Raw genomic sequence first — 14,341 nt, forward strand, 5'->3', positions numbered from 1 at the left:
TGGAGGGCTCGGGGCTTGAGTGTGGAGGTACCAGGACTGGCTCCCAGCTCTCTGGCTGGAGCCCCTGAGTGAATGGATGCACTGTATGCTCAGGTGGGAAATATCAGAGGGCAACTATATCTGGGCGTTAGAATACTCAGATTTTTCTTATTGTGGTAATATATGTCTTACCACAATAAGAAAAATCCGAGTATTGGCAACCATCATTCTGCTTTCTGTCACCATGAATTTGACTGCTCTAGGTACCTCATATAATCGTATAGTATTTGTCCTTTGGTTACTAGCTTTTTCCACTCGCACAGTGTCTTCCAGTTTCATCCATGCTGTAGGCTGTGTCAGAACTTCCCTTTTAAGGCTGCATAATATTCCATTGTATGTATATGCCACATTTTATTTATTCATCTGCTTATTGATGGGCATTTGGGTTGCTTCCACCTTTCAGCTCTTGCTTATTGCTTGTTATTTAATGCTGTTACGAACATGGGTGTACAAATATCTGTTCAAGCCCCTGCTTTCACTTCTTTTGGGTTTATACCTGGAAGTGGAATTGCTGGATCATGTGGTAGTTCTATTTTAAGTTTCTTGAGGAACCACCAAACTGTTTTCCACGGTGGCTGCACCATTTCACATTCACACTCAAAGTACACAAGGGTTCCAGTTTCTCCACTTCCTTGCCAACACTTGTTATTTATTAAGTTTTTGGATAACCTCCATCCTAATGGGTATGAAGTGGTGTCTTATTGTGGCAAAACATTCAGATTTTTAGATGTTGTATTTGAGATGCCTGAGAGATATTTCATGGCACTGTCAAGTAAATGGTTGGCTATACCAAGCGAGATTTCAAAGAGAGGTCTTCTGGCCCACAGATCAGTTTAAATTCCACTGACCAAGGTGTGCAGCGGGCTGTTGTAAATGCCTCACCATGGTGAACCTTGTGTATTTGTTGTAAGGCATCCGACCCCTGCCACTGTGCCTGCTATTTCAGGATGTGAGCTTTTGGGCATTTGGGTTCATTTCTGGTGAACGAATGACATTTTGTACCTGGTTCTCCCCTTTCTGATCCATATTGCAGCTCCAGTGGAAATTAACCAAGAATTACTAACTATGATCAGCAAATAAAAGTGGTAGAAAGCTTCAGAATGAGGGAATTTATTGTTTTGGTCTTGGAAGGGATATCTAGCTGAAGTCAAATACGTTTGATGATACTTTAGAGTGAATGGAAGGCATTTTTGTTTCTCCCTTTTCTTGATAACAAGGAAAATACAGCTTTAAAGTGTTTTTCAGTTTCTCAGCTCCCTTTCATTCTCTGATTTCTTTACTCTTAATGGGATAATATAAACCAGTTTTCTGTCTGTTATTCATCAAAGCTGTCGATTTATCCTGAACAGAACAAAGGCAAGGATGTTATTAAAATAAAACAACTTCCGATTGAGCTGCTAATAAATGCTGAAATGCATCCACATGTCTGCTATTGATTATCTCCAGCTGACAAAAGCAGACACAAGTTTGTACTGCACGCTGCCCGTGGAAATGAAAGATTTAATTAGATGAAAACCGAATGAGCTGGAAGATCTACAGTGCTCAGCCATCAAACGACTGTTATTCATAATTGGCTGTTTGAAATGTCCCTGCTTCTTGAGGCTTTTTCACTTAAAAAATTCCCTACAGTGCATTAAGATGAACACAGTCGTTAGTAAATTTTCCCCCGTGCATTTGACAAGCTCAAGGTCGTGGGCTAGAATGAGCTCTGTCAGACCATAAATCAGGTGTAATAGAACATCTTGAAATTGAGAATTAACAGGTGAGAGCAGGGAGATGGCAATGTCTTTTCCATTTCAGGCCCATCTCCAAATGCTGAAGGTGGAAGAGGAGATGCTGGTGGGGAGGATGTATGAAGAGACCCATAAACTCTGAAGGTGGAATTCTTTAGAACTCACTAACTCTGTAATCATGTGCATGTAAACTTTAATGTCTGGTAAATGCACGGATATTTAGCAATGAGAGTGTATTGAAAAGTGGGTACTCACTTTGCCAGTAATGTTTCAAGCACCCACCAGGTGGCCTGCTTTTTAAGACAGTGGGGAAGAGAAAGATGGATGTGAATCATTGCCTGTGGCAGCCACGTGGCACTTAACCTGTGCAGGTTTTTCTTCCTGGAACCTCCAGCAAGTTATTAAGATGTAAAAGCTTTGGTTTCCTCATTTGCACAATGGGGGCATTAATCATACCTATTTCATCGATTTGTCATGAGTATTGAATGAGATAATGTAGACAAAGTGTTTAGCACAGTGACTGGGCACACGGCACACAGTAAATGGATGTCAGCTACTAGCAATAATATTTCACCTTCCACATCTAAAGGCCTTGAAGGGAAGGCATCATTTCTTCTATTATATTTCCCACAGCATCTTGCTTCGTACCTGACAGTCTGCTCTCAGTAATTTTCGACTGAATTAAAAAGAAGTGTCAATCTCTCAATCATCAGGTTCTTGCAAATTCAGATGAGAGCTGACAGTCCTTCAACAAGTGTGTATTTACTATCTTAAATTGTTTTTAAAATATTTTGATTTTCTGGTTACAAAACAAGTAGCAGCTGCTCCTGGGCAGAGGCAGTAGTGGTTAAGAGGGCAGGTGCCGGAGCCAGATTGCCCGGGTGCGTGTTCCTGTTCCCCCCACCCACAGAATGATTGGACTGTGTGAGGATTAGATGAGTTGAGACACAAACCACGTGCAGCAGGGTCTAGCACATAATATGTGCTCAATAAAGCATAATTCGTGTTGAGTGAAGTACAGTAAAAACCAACCAAGAGATCATTCATTCTCATGACCCTGAGATAACCGCTAATAAATGCTTATTGAAAATGTGCTCTGGGGTTAACAGTGCAAGGCATAATAGGGCATCATGAATAGCCCAGTTATTGAACCCTTGCTGCCACCAGGCACTGTACCCAGTGCTTTGCACAAAATATCTCATTTAATTCACACAACAATCTTATGGGGTAGGCAATATTATTCCCCTTTTGTGAGATGAGAAAACAAGATCAGGGAGGTTAGGTAACTTCCCAAGGTCATGTAAGTGGTAAGTGATGGAGCTGAGATTCCAATGTAACTCTCTTTGGTTCCAAAGTTAACCATTTTGCCACCCTATCTTGAGCAGCCTGATATTGAATCAAGACCAGACAGCCGGTATGAAAGAGAGATGCATGATCTAAGTGAGGTGGGAGAGCTGGAGGAGGATCAGAACACAGGTACTTATGATGTCCTATGCTCCATGCTATGACTGTAACTTCTGATTAGGCTTCAGACTCTTTCTTAACACAGTGATTTAGATGTTGGAGAAAAGTTGGCACATGAAATGAAATCCAACGTGCACAGTGCTGCGTATTAAGCAGGGACTCAAGCCCCGATGGGTTTTTCCAGGAAGGCTTTCTTGCTCTCCTGCATGTTTGGGCCTGATTCTTTGTGCCATGTCTCACTGAGTTTATGCTGCAGTAGAATCTCAGGCTAGATGTTTTCTCTTCAATATCTGGCCCCCTGTAGTCATCACTGCTTTATAAAAACACCGTGGTATGATAGTTCTTGTTTCTCAAGTGTAATTTGGAGTCAAGTGGAACAGATAAACAATGTCAATGAGAATATCTTCTGCAGACACTGATGGGACTTATCTGTCTTGAAATGAGGAGATAAAGGATGCATGAATGTTTACTTTTTCTTTGCATCTTAATGTAACTACTGAACACCCTTGGTCCCCAAGCAAATTAATTGTCATGAAATGAGAGTAAATGACACGCAAGTCTGTACTGAGCTGTTGTCTGTTGGATCAGCTACCCCTCGGCACAGTATCACGCAGGAGGCAGGCCTCTCCAGCAGAGTTGCATGAACAGCTGTGCTGGATTAACTGTATTAGAAGCTTCCTTAGAAAACTCAGGGCACTGATCTTCTAGCTTGAGGTTGGTTCTTGGCATGTTTGTGAAGTTTCCCTCTCCCTGTAGAAAAGGTCCAGAGCAAGTCCTGATGTGAGGCTGGCTTCCCCACACATCCCTTACTGTGTGAGTTTTACAAATCACAGCCTCTCTGAGCTTTATTGGCTTTATGTACAAAATAGAGTTGTGGCTAATAGTTTTATATATATACCCATATATAATTTTAATTTCTGGTTGTGGTGAAATGCACATAACATAAAATTTACCATCTTAGCCATTTTCAAGTGCACAGTTCAGGAGGTTAATTATTGTATTTCAATATAATTATAATGCTACCAACATTTTAATTTTATTTTATTGCATTGTATTATTTTTTACTGAATGAAAGATTCTTTAAATTCTATACTGCTTTACAGTTTTCAAGTTTCAAACACATGATTTCATGTAGTCCCATAATAACCCTTTTTCTTCCCCTACCCCTATATTGCCCCTTCCCCCTTCCCTCTCCCACTGGTAACCACTAGTTTGTTTTCTATATCTGTGAGTCTGCTTCTTTTTTGTTTTATTCACTTGTTTGTTGTAGTTTTTTAGATTCCACATATAAGTGATATCATGCAATATTTGTCTCATGTATTTCACTTAGTTAGCATAATGCCCTCCAAGTCCAACCATGTTGCTGCAAATGGCAAAATTTAAATTCTTTTTTATGGTTGAGTAATATTCCATTGTATATATATACCACATTTTCTTTATCGATTCACCTGTTGATGGACACTTAGGTTGCTTCCATACTTTGGCAATTGTAAATAATATAATGCTATTAATATTACCACCACTTGCCCAGTAGAATTGTTGTGAGGATCAAGTGAGAAATAAGGAAGTGAAGATGCTTCCAAAACTAAAAAGTGCTTTGTAGATATTACTTGCTACTGTTAGTGTGACCCCATCATCTCTCTGGGCTCTCTTTCCCCATCAGGGACTTGAACTTCAGATGCCTTTGGCTCTCACATTCTGTGCAAACATTATCTCTACCCAGCAGAGGTTTCTATGTCAATAGGGAGTCAAACCTTACACTAAAAGCTGAGTTTTCTTTAACGAAACATCAGTATTATCATGCACATGGAGGTTTTGTCACTTTTCTTGTCACCCTGTGCTGGAAGCCATTGGTTAAATCTGCTTGGTTTGTTGGTGACCCCGATATGTCTATATTTATATCTAGATCTATATCTACATCTAGATCTATATCTGTACGCGTATCTGTCTTCTATTTGTTTATTCAAAAATATTTATCCAGTACCTCTTCATCGCCTGGGCACTGTCTGAGGTGCTGGGTGTGAAACAGTGAATAAGAGAGACAAATTCCCTGCCCTCAGGGAGCCTACCTTTCAGTGGGGAAGGCAGACGATAACCCAGTAGATATATAATATCAATAGGAAGAGATAGATGCTGTAAAGTTCAAGGCAGGAATGGAGGGTGACGGGGCTTCTCCTTTAGATGGAGTGGCCAGGGGAGGTATCTCTAAAGAGGTGACATTGGAGCAGAGATCAGCCATCTGAAGGTGTGGGGAGCAGTGGATGGGCGTGGAGGAGGGCACTTGCCACGGAGACCCGGAGGTTCCTCCCCGGTCTGGGCGTCTGTGACTGTGGCTGAGCTGATGGTGACCCCCGTGCAGAAGGACTCTCAGCTGCTTCTCTTTTTCCTGGGTTTCCATAGATGAGAGTATTTCCAGGACTCAGAGCTGTGTGTCAGGGAACTCCGGAGCTTCTCCAGGCAGCTGGCAATCAGTGCTGGGAGAACTGAAAATCTTATTGGTCCCTTTGCCTAATTTTACCCTATGATTAAGCTTCACCTTGAGCCCCTCTCCTCAGAGGCCAAGAGGGTGCACAGCCTCTGATGGCTGCTGAATTCCTGCAGCCCCGCTTTGAAACAGTCTGCACTTGCAAGAGCTGCTGATAAAGCATAAAGATGCCAAATTCCTTCAAAACAGGGCTGTGAAATTTGGTAAAGAGGGGACAACGCTGTTAGTGAGGAGAAGAGGAAATAAACATTTATTGAGGCTTTCTGATGATCTAACAGACACACAAATTACCATAATTCATAATTTTGCATTTGTTCTGATATTGATTTAGCTGCTTTAATGGAGAACAAAATAACAGAGGCTTTAATGAAGCAGAAGGTAGTTTTTCTCTCATGTACAAGTCTGAGCTAGCAGGTGGATCTGGAGAGCAGAGCAGCACTGTTCTATCATATCAGCCTGAGGCCTGGACTCCTGGTCTACAGGGTCAAAGATGACTCACACCTCCTCTACGATTGTGTTTCAGCCAACAAGGAGGGGAAAAGAAAGTGAGGACATGTCCCCTAGTTTTAAGGGTGTGACCTCGGAGTTGTGGACATTATTTTCTCTTATATTCTGTTGGCCATAGAGTTGCCAGATTTAGGAAACAAAAATATAGGACACTCAGTTAAATTTGAATGTCAGATAAACAACCAATACTTTTTTTGTCCTAATGGGGCATACTTATACTAAAAAAATTATTGGACTTATAATTTGGGGCATACTTATAGTAAAAAATTACTGGTTGTTAATCTGACATTCAAATTTAACTGGACATCCTGTATTTTGTCTGGCAACCCTAATTGGCTAGAACTTAGTGACACAGACACACCTAGCTGCAAGGGAGTCTGGGAAACATAGTCTTTAGGTGGGTGGTAATGTGTTGAACTACAGCTTGGGGTTTTGATTACTTAAAGGAAGAGGGGAGAATGGATATTGGAGACAGCTAGCAGTCTTTGCCAAAACTTATGTGGTCTCATTCATTCATTCATTATACTAATATTTATTAAGCACCTACTGTTTGACAAGTATTGAATAAGCGACACAGACAAGACTTCTTTTGTCACGGAGCTTATATTTTAGTGGAAGTGACCAATCATAACAATTTATACTCCTGTAAAATTTTAAGTAGTGATAAATGTTCTGAAAAAAATGAGGCAAAGAAGCTTTTAGAGTTTGCTAGGGAAGCTGCAATTGGGGAGGCAAGGGAAAGCTTCTCTGGAGAAGGGACATTTGAGTAGACACCCAGATGAAGTGAGGAAGGAAGCGTGTGAAACTCTGGGGAAGAGAATGCCGGCCGGAAGGACCAGCTAGTGCAGACAGCTATGACTTGGCAGTTTCAGGAACTATCCATAGAAGGTGCCCACGTGGCTGGCGTGGAGGGATCAAGGCGGAGAGTGTAAGGGAAGCAGGCAGGAGTGGGCTTTGGAGACCACGACATAGAGTATTTTGTTTTATTTTATTATTTTATTTTATCTTATTTTTTATTTTATTTGGCTGAGACACGTGGCATGCAGGATCCTAGTTCCCTGGTCACCTGTACCTGCTTCAGTGGAAGCGCGGAGCCCTAACCACGGGACCGTATATTCTCTACTTTTTCTTATGGAGGAGGAGACAAAACTTTGTTCTAATGAAGTGATTAACAAATAAGACTACCTCAGATCCGGAGTCTCAGACAGAATCAACGCTTGGAAGGAGTGGTCATCTTCATTCTCCGCTCTTCTGCAGTGGAAGCGTGGAGCCCTAACCACGGGACCACCAGGGAATTACCCCACGACAACGCGTTTTTTAAATTCTAGGCATGATGAGATGCCACTGGAGGGTTTTGATCAAGACAGTTACGTGACTTAATTTACATTTTAAAAGGATCGCTGTGTCTGCTGGGTAGACAGCGTGGCTAAAGGGAGCAAGGGTGAAAGACAAGAGATAAATTAGGTGGCTATTGCAGGAGATTGGGGTTGGATAGGGCCTCAGGGATTGGTGGAGTGAGGAGCTGTGGGATTCAGGATGTATACAGCAGTGTCACCCTCACCGTACAGATGAGGGAGGCTCAGGGAGCCAGGACGTGAGCGTAGGTTTGCACAACGTGCAACTTTGCTGGGAGGGGATGGGGAGTGTAGCTTAGGGCAGTAAAATCTTGTCACTTCAAGAGGTTTCAGCAATCCTTTAGTCCTTGATTTTGACATTGCCGCAGGAGCCAGAGGGAGGAGAGCGGAGAGTGAAGATGACCACTTTCTTGACAAGCGTTGATTCTGTCTGAGACTCCGGATCTGAGGTAATCTTATCTGTTAATTGCTTCATTAAAGCAAAATCTTGTCTCTTCCTCCATGAGAAAAAGTAGAGAATATACTCTTGGAAGTTGGCAGCTGTGACACCAAGAGCAGTGTAAACTGCAAAACAGGGACTGTTTTATTCTTTGTGGTCCCTGGGGGCTCCAGGATTATAGAAGAAAGAGGCTTTGGAATCAGCCACACATGGTCCTGAATCTCATTTACTAGCTGAGCCTTGGGTTTTTCATCTGTAAAGTGGGACCATACATAGCAGCCTCTCAATTGTTGAGAGCTTTACAAGAGAAAATATGCCTGAAACCAGTAGCATCCAATAAATGTGATTCATCTTATGATTTTGTGATCATTTTGGGTCCAGCTCCTCTTAGTGATGTTCTTTATGTTTCCACCAGCTCCTTTACTGCCCCTAATCTTTTAGTTATTCCCCATCCCCTTCCCTTGCTTGCTTCTCTCCTGTGGTGATGTTTAGAGCCCCACATATGTGACCTAGTTAGAAAGTGGAGTGAGAAGCAGAGGAAGAATGCCAGGAGGAGGGGGTCAGGAAATGTGGAATTGGAACCTGAACTTTCATTTAAGTCAAGTGAAAGACTTTGCATACTTGATGGTTCTTGCTTAGCTCCAGAAGCATACAGCTGATGAGAAACCAATTAGAAATCCAAGTTTGTTTGTTTTTTTCCCCAAGTGCTGTAAAGATGTGTGTTGCTGGTGGAGCTGGTCTTTCCCTGTGGGTCAGTTAGGCTCTCTCTGAAGTGTATGTGCAGCTAGAAATGATTCCTGCTTCTGATGAGGCTGTCAGAACCCGGTATTGGAGTTTGGAAAAGTTATTTGCAGTCCTGTTTATTTGAATCATGCATAAACATGACGTCTGCAAGATGTCTGGCTGCTGGGGAAGGGAGGGGAGGGGAGGGGAGGGGAGGGGGTCAGGGAGCAGACCTTTCTGCAGTGGATTTTAAAAGTGGAGCAGCTGGCCAGAGTGGTTATTCACCCTGGGTGAAAAGACTCAAAGAGCTCTGGACTCATAGCGGGAAGAGCCCTTAGAAGACTAGGGGAACTGATCATTTTTACAGATAGGGCTACTGAAGCCCCAGAGAGGGGTACTTACTTGCCCCAAATCGCACAGCTTGGCGTGAAAAATAAAGCATGGAAGAAATTTGGTGGGCTTTGGGGTCAGAGAGAGTTGGGTTCAAATCCTGGATCGATCACTATATTCCTTGGGTAAGTTACTTAATTTTCTAAAGCTCCAATTTCTTCACTTTTTAGATGGGACTAATAATAGTTCCTACTTCACAGAGTCAATTTGAGGATTAACAAGAAAATCCATGTAAAATAGCACAATGCTTGGCACTTGGTAAGTGCTAAATAAATACTTCTGTTTTGTAGTATTGATATATTTTTGAGGTCCAAGGAACCGATAATAGGAACTCTTTCTATTGTTAACATGCCACAGGCCTCTGGTTTGGTCCTTATTAGAGGGTGTGGGGGGTTGAATTATGTTACCCCAAAAGATGTCTTCAAATATTAACTCCCTGAACCTGTGAATGTGACCTTATTTGGAAATAGGGTCTTTGCAAGTTAAGATGAGCTCATGGTGGATTACGGTGGGCCCTCATCCAATGACTAGTGTCTTTATCAGAGGAGGGACATGTGTACATAGGCACATAGGGAGAACACCATGTGAAGACAGAGGCAGAGATTGCAGCGATGCTGCCACAAACCGAGGAACGGCAAGGGTTACTAATAACCGCCAGAAACCAGAAGAGGCCAAGAAGGATTCTTCCCTAGAGATTTTGGAGGGAGCATGGCCCTGTCAATACCTTGATCTTGGACTTCTAGCCTCTAGAACTATGAGACAATAAGTTTATGTCGTTTTAAGCCTCCCAGTTTGTGGTAATTTGTTGTGGCAGCCCTAGGAAACAGGGTGTCAGTGGAGGGGTGAGTGTTCTGTGCTCCCAGTTCAGCCTCTAGGGTTAGGATTATTAGCTACAGAACACTCATTTCTGTATTTTCAATCCATTGAATGGTAACCTCCCAAAGAGATCCTGGGTGTTTGCCTACTGACTTAGTGATACTGGAGGGTTGTGTGTGTGTGTGTGTATGTTGGGGGTGGGTGATGGTGGTGGGCGTGACATGAGTTCTACGATTAATGAGAGCGAGAAGCCTTCATGATCCTGATTGGACATTCAGGTTCACAGAATGCTACTCAGAAAAGGCAGGAGGGGACACCGTAGGACCAAGGGCTGCTGTGTCTCATCTGTCCCAGTTCTCCTGTTACGGCTCCCTCCTTCCTCTTCTCTGTCATGTGAATATAGGTAGTTCTCTTGTTGGGCTGAGATGCAGAGAATTTGGAACCGACCTAGGAACTTTTTGGAATTTATAAGTCCTTGGTGGATACCTTTTTCTTCATGTCAGGTGCAGAGCAGGAGAGAAATTCCAGGGAAATGCTGTGTGCCTGTATAATTTCCCAGAGACAGCCAGGTGGTCTCTGTCTCAATTCATATTTCCACAGGATGGTCCTGAAAGATGTAGAAGTCCTTTTCCAGCACAGAATCCCTCCATCCCTGTTGGCCTCATTGGTCCTGACTTCCCATCAGTCAGTCCTTCTCTGCCTCTCCTACTCTGTACTCTGGCAGTCTCATTTTGAGTAACTCTGAAGCTCTCCTGTGCCTTCTCCAACCTTCTCCATTCACAGACAGGAATGATGAACCAGGCTCACTGCTTACTTCCATAGCTACTTCAGGAAGACTTGAATTCATCTTGAAAGAAGAGATAACACATTCTAAGAATGTATACAGTGTTCAGAGCTCCTATGCCAAGGGTGAAGGCTAGCATGGGTGGAAGTGGACATGACAGTGGAATTGTGTGCTCATTGACTGAGGACTCCTGTAGGAGCCCAGGCTATTTGGACTGCTGAACTTCTGACATAATCAGTGCCATTTTGGTCTTCTTTTTTTTTTTTTAACTTTTGAATTTTATTTATTTTTTTATACAGCAGGTTCTTATTAGTCATCCATTTTATGCACATCAGTGTATACATGTCAATCCCAGTCTCCCAATTCATTCTACCACCGCCACCACCACTGCCCCCCCTCCACTTTCCCCCCTTGGTATCCATACGTTTGTTCTCTACATCAGTGTCTCTATTTCTGCTCTGCAAACTGGTTCATCTGTACCATTTTTCTAAGTTCCACATATATGCATTAATATACGGTATTTGTTTTTCTCTTTCTGACTTACTTCATTCTGTATGACAGTCTCTAGATCCATCCACGTCTCTACAAATGATCCAATTTCGTTCCTTTTTATGGCTGAGTAATATTCCATTGTATATATGTACCACATCTTCTTTATCCGTTCATCTGTTGATGGGCATTTAGGTTGCTTCCAGGACCTGGCTATTGTAAATAGTGCTGCAATGAACATTGGGGTGCATGTATCTTTTTTTTTTTTTTTTTTGCGGTATGCAGGCCTCTCACTGTTGTGGCCTCTCCCGTTGCAGAGCACAGGCTCCGGACGCGCAGGCTCAGCGACCATGGCTCACAGGCCCAGCTGCTGCGCGGCATGTGGGATCTTCCCGGACCAGGGCACGAACCCGCGTCCCCTGCATCGGCAGGCGGACTCTCAACCACTGCGCCACCAGGGAAGCCCTGCATGTGTCTTTTTGAATTATGGTTTTCTTTGGGTATATGCCCAGTCGTGGGATTGCTTGGTCATATGATAATTCTACTTTTAGTTTTTTAAAGAACCTCCGTACTGTTTCTCCATCAAGAGAAAGAGGGAGAGGACTCAAATCAATAAAATTAGAAATGAAAAAGGAGAAGTTACAACAGATACCGCAGAAATACAAAGCATCCTAAGAGACTAGTACACGCAACTCTATGCCAATAAAATGGACAACCTGGAAGAAATGGACAAATTCTTAGAAAGGTATAACCTTCCAAGACTGAACCAGGAAGAAATAGAAAATATGAACGGACCAATCACAAGTAATGAAATTGAAACTGTGATTAAAACTCTGTCATTTTGGCCTTGACCTTCTTGAGCCAAGAGAAGAAGGGTTGAGTCATTAGATTTCCTAGTCATCGGTTCATTGGTTGGGAAAGTTTTTGTTTTTTAGAGTGAAGGTATAAGGGAGGTAGGGAGAGGGGGTGGGTGCTCAGCTCAGTGGCAAACTAGGAAGTCAGGGTAGGCAGCGAGAGGAGAATTCTTTCTACCCTGTGCTTTGAGGACTGCTTCCCTAGCTACAGAATGAGTGAGTTGTGAGCTATTATCACCCATGAGAAATCTACAGGTAATTGCATTCTTATGAAATATTCAGAAAAGGTAAACCCATAGAGACAGAAAGCAGGTGAGTGCTTGCCAGAGGCTGAGGGAGGAGGGGATGGGGAATGACTGTGTAATGAGGTATGCTTCCGGGGTGATAAAAATGTTCTGGAACTAGATAGAGGTGGTGATTGCACACATTGTGGATGTACTAAATGCCACTGAATTGTACAACTTAAAACGGTGAGTTTTATGTTATATGAATTTTACCGCAAAAAACAGAAGCCCAAAATAAATAGCAACCCCCCCCCCACCGCCGCCGCAGTTCCCTTTAAACCACACTGACCCTGTGGAGGTGGCCTCGGGAAAGATAACGGCTCTGCTGGGGCTCTGAGCCTGGTGCAGTTCCCTGGCCTGAGTGTTGAGGGAGTATGGGGGTCCTTCCTCCTTTGCCTCCCACTGTCCTGACCCCTCCTCAGAGGAACCCACTGGGCTGCCAAGAGGTTAAGAGCATGGGCTTTCAGCATGGGCTTTAATCTAAGTGTGGATCCTAGCCTGGCCACTGCTGCCGGTGTGAGTCTGGGTGTTACGGGACCTCTCTGAGCTGTGGCTTCCTCACTTGTAAAATGGAGGTGACTGCCTGCCTCATAGGGTTTTTGTTAGCCTGAACTAAGTGTGTAAAGCATCTAACTCAATGCAGGGTGCATGATTACCACTCAAGAAACAGGAGTGGCTGTTGTAAATAATAGTAAATTCTATTATCTGTGGTATCTGTCTGAGCATAGTACTGATTGCCGAGATCCACAGGTAGCAAGAAGTTTTACCTTCAGCTAAGTCCTCTAAACAGAATCCCAAATCCCAACAGCCTGCTTGTGGGATGAGGACAGAAGAAATTCAGCAACAGTGGAGGAGATTGTTGTCTTAGTTGTAGTTTTGAAGGGGTTGGATAAATAGCATCCTTCTTCTTTGCTTGAACCAATGGAAAAATTAGACAAAACCTAAGGAGATAGGTGACCAAAATATCACCTTTATCCCAATCAGACAGATTTTGGAGATTAAAGGGAATCTTTATTGCTGGACAACAGAATGAGACTGCTCACCCTGTTACAGACAAAGCTGGATCACTGCAGAGCTGCCCAAACTGGGGCCTGACCTGCTAAAAACAAGGAGGAGGGAACAGAGGGCTGTGCTGGTCCTCCGTGAAAGGGGCTCCTTCCCAAGCTCACCGATCAGGGCAGACACTCCATCTCAAGGTGGAGAGAGGCCAGGAATGCTGCCTGTGGCGCCCCATCCAAATGGAAGAAGTATGAGAGGGACAGAGGTGGCTTAACATTGGATTGATGTAGGACCCAGGAGTTGTCTCCATGGCCAGGCAGAGGCTGCCCCGTGTCCAGATGGCACTCCACCTCTTTCCCCACGAGGTCTGACATCGTGATAGGCACTCCAGGACCAGTGCCTCCTTCCTTTACGTTCAGCAAGGAGGCTTCTGTTATAAAAGGAAATAGAATAGCAAAAACAAAACAGAACAAAAAACCCAAGAAAATAAACAAGCAAAAACAAAACCTGGGCACAACCTCATTTTGCCAAACATTTGGGGAACGATAAAGTAAATTATAGAATATTCATTCAACAGAATGTTAAGAAGTCGTTAAAAAAGGCTGTTCACAAAAGGTTTATAGTGATGTGGGAACAATATGATAATGTCAAGTGAAAAAAGTGTGATACAAAATTGCACATATAGTGTAAACTCAGCTGTATGAAAATCTCCCTAAGATTATGCATAGAAAAATAAAAATATTGCGTGGAAACTTCAGAAATATTAACAGTGGTTGTCTTTCTGTTTAGTTTTTTTTCCTATAGTTTACAAGTTTCTGTAATAAGCATCTTTTTTTTTGTAATGGAAAAAATCAACTTTGTTTCTAAAAAAGCTATTTTTAGAATGGGTGAGTTACACATTATCAGTCAAACCAACAATTTAGAATTTCATAGAGTCATAAGATTTCAGAACGCTAATGCTGCAAAGAGACCTTAAAGAT

At 42.9% G+C, this 14,341-nt stretch overlaps 1 protein-coding gene across 11 annotated transcripts in view; it reads left to right on the top strand.

Moving 5' to 3' along the window:
* MRPL22 (mitochondrial ribosomal protein L22) overlaps nucleotides 1-14,128 on the top strand; it is a 67,732-nt gene extending 53,604 nt beyond the window's left edge. For 10 of the 11 annotated variants that reach the window (XM_070045223.1, XM_060296527.2, XM_060296535.2 and 7 more), the window contains one exon: nucleotides 11,542-14,128. The gene's annotated coding sequence lies outside the window, so the exon portion shown is untranslated. Of the gene's footprint in view, nucleotides 1-1,839; nucleotides 1,917-11,541 lie in introns of all 11 variants that reach the window. The other variant, XM_070045215.1, reaches the window with a different exon arrangement.
* The last annotated feature ends 213 nt before the right edge of the window (nucleotides 14,129-14,341 follow it).

The sequence above is a fragment of the Globicephala melas genome, chromosome 3, assembly GCF_963455315.2.
Source record: "Globicephala melas chromosome 3, mGloMel1.2, whole genome shotgun sequence".
Lineage (NCBI taxonomy): Eukaryota > Metazoa > Chordata > Mammalia > Artiodactyla > Delphinidae > Globicephala > Globicephala melas.